The following is a 4947-nucleotide window of genomic DNA, read 5'->3' on the forward strand; positions in this document are numbered from 1 at the left end:
AACTGATCTACCCCGAACCCGATATCATTCCTTCCATAATAAACTCCCTAACAACCCAAACCCTTGCTAGTTAAGTTTCTAACCTTGCTTCCTTTTCCATTCCTGGCAATCCTCCGAGGCGCCTGAAAAGAAGATGGCCTCGTGACCTTATATTGTAAAATATTTTTAGAGCTCTACTACTGGGTAGTTTCTCTACATGCTGTATCATATCATTATGATCTTATTTCAAATTTGCTTGTTGTATTTTTACAGTTCTAAATGTCAAAAGTTAATAAAAAAGAATAAAATAAAGTATCTTCTGGTACTAATATTTAATATCTACAGGCAAACAATCTATAATAAGAAACAAGTTTTCATTTCATTGTGGCGACCCGAAATAAAAGTGAACCTTATTTATTTTTTTTTTATTTTTTTTTTTTTTATTTAATCCCCCTTACCATTTCTGGCATACGGAGTGCTGGAGCAGTGGGGTAGTGCGCTGGGGTTTGCACATGCCACTGCTACTAAAGATCACCATTTTTTTTTTATTCTTTTATTAATTATTTAATTATTTAATTGTTTACTGTGATGCAGCGCTAGGTTTAGCGCCTTACTGATGAGGCTGCACCTTGTTCAGTGCATCCGTTCTGTAGGTTCTCCTGCAGTTACAAGGCTGGTCCAGCCGTCCTGGCCTCAGTCTGGATTAGCTTCCTCCTCTTCTGGTGACTCGCCGATGTTGAACGGTCAAGCCCTTCCATTGTGAAATGAGTGGGGCCCACCACCTCCTTCCATCCGTAAATGAACTCCCTGAAGAAGGGATAATTCTCTTCTTCCATCAAACAGCGAAAGTCAGACTCGGCGAGGGCGTAAATCCCGGTCTTTCTCGACAGCCTGGCTCGGTGTCCTTCCATGGCGGAGCAATCTACTATTATGTGTTCTGCTGTTTCTAGAACTCCGTACGTGAGGTACCGGGGGTCGACGTTCTTTCTAAAGCTCTGCAGCTTTCCCCGAAACCCCCCGAGTCCCGTTAGGATCTATGAGACCCAATAGTGAACCTATCAGGCTGAATTCAAACCGGCGCTGCTGCTGTTGTGAGGTTGCCAAGTCGATCCATTAACTACCTAGAACACTACCGGATCACACCCACTGCTAGGTTTTACTCTAAATGAAGGGTAGATTGGGCGTGCCACTTGGGAGCTACGAAATACATAGGGTCTACCAAGCTGCTGATATGACAGAATAAATAATTATATTATATACTCGAATGTGGGAACAGAAATTAGGATTAGAAATTTGTACCTTATTCACTAAGCTATACCGCTCCTTCCAATTTATTAAGCATTTATCGAAAAACGTCCAGCATTGAGAGAATTTTTTAAAAAAAGAATGTGGCTGACGTCTTCAATTGAAGGAATTTTGAAGATTAATGTCTTTTATGTAGCCTTCTGTTGTAACACACAAACACACTGAAAATTCCAAATTCCTTTTAATTGATTGCCTTCGAAGCTATCCACTTCTATAATGAGGACATTAATAGCTTAGTGATTATCACTGAATGTATCCCTCAAAAGTTAATGATGTTGACTTGGAAGAATCAATATACATCAGTCGAACATTCTTCGATCGAGCTTCAACGATTTGGATGATGGGTGTAACATACTTCGAAAAGAAAGTGAGAATAAAAAGAGAGGAGTTGATCACGCCCTCGGATTTCAGGTTACGTTGAGATTAATAGGAATATTCATATTAATAGGAATATTCATTCCAGGAATAATCTAAACTGAAGAAGAAAGCAGTTAGCAATTAGCTCCTACTCCTCTGTTCCCTTTTCCTGATATTTTACTCTCTCCATCATACTCCTCCATCTGATTGGCACAGTGGAAATTTTTCATAAGGTTATGAACTCCGTTTCAACCAATATCGTCGTTCCAAAAACCAAAAAGGCGTTTCTATATATTTTATGCTTCGGGAGTTTTTGTCTTTTGACATAGTTTTCTATTCGTAATATCTAAAATACATAATCGCAAAAACGCAGTAGATGCTCCTTGGTATATAAGAAATAGTTAGCTACGATCGAATCTTTAGATGAATTCATAAAAATACGTTTTACAAAACATTACTGGATACTAAAGGCGTATTATAACGAAGAAAATCCAAGGTCTTTTCTAAGACTGAAACTCAGGCAATTGCTGGACATTATGCTCTAAACTATATATTTATCTTTTTCTTTTTCTTATAACAACACATAATAATTTTTTTTTTCTTTCTCAAATTATGTTTTTATTTTATATGCCGGTTATCAATTTTAATTATTCTATAAATATTAGTAGTTTTATTTATTTCCCCCCTTATTCAAATACATATATATTTTTATTTATTTATTATTTTATTTATTTTGCCATTCAAAAAATATATTTTTATTTTTTTTGCCATTTTTTATTTTTTAATCATTTATAATTATTATTTACTGGTACTGGTACTGATATTTGGTGGGAGGAACAAGTCCGGCAAGTGGGCCTGTGGATCCTTTTTGCCAACCCCTGGCGGCTACCTAAGTTCCCGCAGCGTACTAACCAAGGTGGGAGTGTCAAGATTCATTCTTCGGGACCGCTGAAAATGAATGTTTAACTGCCCCAGGTGAGAATCGAACCCACAACGTTCCGAACCGAGCGCGGTGGAACCTGTGCCCCAACCCGCACGGCCGCCACGTCCCTAGTTAATTATTATCTAAAATTAATGAATATTTATAACTGTGAAAATAGTTAGGGGTGTCTTTTGAACGAGACTATACTCACATTATTAATCGTTAAATGCAAATCTAATGGTTATAATAACCATATAAGGCTACTGTCCGTTCTGATAATAAAGAAATATATATCTATACAGCAAATGTACAATTTTCGTTTTTACAAAACACGTTTATCAAACCTCTTTTATTGTGGGTGTATTTGGCCTGTTGAAATTCACAGAGGGCCATAGTCCATGATAAGCGTTTCAAACAATTGCAAAACTATATATTACAACTTCCTTATTCTTTTTCTTTTCCATATAATTTTAGTCTGTATACTAGAAATTACTAAATATACAACATCTAACACGCCAAAACAAAAGTTAATTTTGTTATCTCTCATAGTGTATATACGATACTTTCTCTATGACTTTTTTTTTTTTAATTTCCCCACTATGATTCTCAACAGTTGATATATTATTAATGATATGTAAATACAAATATCATAAAAAATTCTCATATCAGAATTGATACTATTCATTTATTCGAAATTTTTATTTTAAGGAATATTTCATTCCATTATTAAATAAACATATCAAAAGTCGACCATCCTTAAGTCGCAGAATTATATGTTTTTTTTTTTTTAAGTAAATGACTATGTATTTTACATGTTTTTTTGTAATGTTAGTCATATTTTATAAGAGTTTTCTTTTTGCTAACCTAGTTCTGCCATTGTTTATAGGAGACGATTGCACTCCACTCGGCGGCGGCTATGGTACTTGCAAATTGCTTTCCAAGTGTACCACCGTCGGAGACTTCAAGAACAACCACCCTCCGATATGCTGCTTCAAGGGAAGGGATTTCGAACCGACCATTTGTTGCCCGACCAAGGAAGTGAATGCACCCATTATCCAGCCTGGCCTTAAGGTGCAGAGAGGTAATTATTATAATAACCGTGTAATTATTGTTTCATCAATTAACATTATATTTATAATTGTACATTATAAAAAAAAAATAATATTCTTTACCATCGATTAGTATTCTGTAATTGTTAACAACGAAAGGGAAGGTGATAGAGAGAGTTAAGGCAAGTGATAAGAAGAGTGTTAATGATAACAATATAACATGGAAGGAGACATAAAAAGCTATATATAAAGGAGTTGCCTATTTTTTTTACAGTGTTAAGGCACCACATTAGCAACATCGCCCTATTAGTGCCGCTTATTGGAATTTCGCCTTGATCGGGTTGACTTTTATTTCATAGCGGCCCCACAGAATAAATTTTCGACCTTCTCATTCTTGTAAGATTAGGTGGGTAATCTGTATGATGACCACCCCGTACATCTTAATCTAAAATAAACAGGAAAAAAGTCATTAGTTTACCCCGCGACACAAATACTATACTGGGTTAATCGTTTTGTAACAGACTGGAAAAAAAAGAGAAGACAACACAAGAAAAAACAAAATCTGGGACGGTGCGTGCATCACACTACTTCCACTCTAAATATTCGTATTTTCAGGTTCTATAAGGTAAAAATAATGGATATTATTAACCTTGTTTATGCCATGATTGCAATAGTTTAACAAAAGATTACGATACATCTGATATTGGTACATCTGAATGCGGTCGGAAGATATCGAGCTGTCTCGGCTTTCTCCGATTCGTGCTCCTTGCTCTTTTTTTATTTTTTCTCTTATGATTATTTATCAGATTCTTTAATATTTTTTTTTATTTATTCGTTGTTTACTATCGCTAACAATGGGAACTGGTTATTTATTACAAATATGCTAAATTAAAAGTACTGTCTCAGATTTAATCGGGATGCCAGGATAATCGCTGAAGGCAATTATCCAAAAATAAGATAATTAATGTATATTGAGTACTGCAAAACTATTATTTTCCAAAGGCTAGTTGTGTGTTTACAAGTTACCAATTCAATACCTTTGTATTTAAAAAATATTGTTACCATTAATTATACAATATAATAAGGGGTAGTATTGGGTGACATAATAGTTTATAAACTACATAAAGGAACTAACTATTTATTTACAATGATTGATAAGTATTTATTTACAATTATGTTATTAAAATTATTGAAATGATTCAGATAATTGGTTTGCCATAAAATCTTTAATTACATTATGAATTTTTACCTAATATATCTTAATAGCTTCTGTTTTGGATGATTCATGTCGTGGATGTGTCTTTGCTGAGTATGCTGAGGAAATGTATATATATA

Source organism: Halyomorpha halys, unplaced genomic scaffold, assembly GCF_000696795.3.
Source record: "Halyomorpha halys isolate HHAL.00 unplaced genomic scaffold, Hhal_1.1 Scaffold933.1, whole genome shotgun sequence".
In the NCBI taxonomy this organism is placed as follows: domain Eukaryota; kingdom Metazoa; phylum Arthropoda; class Insecta; order Hemiptera; family Pentatomidae; genus Halyomorpha; species Halyomorpha halys.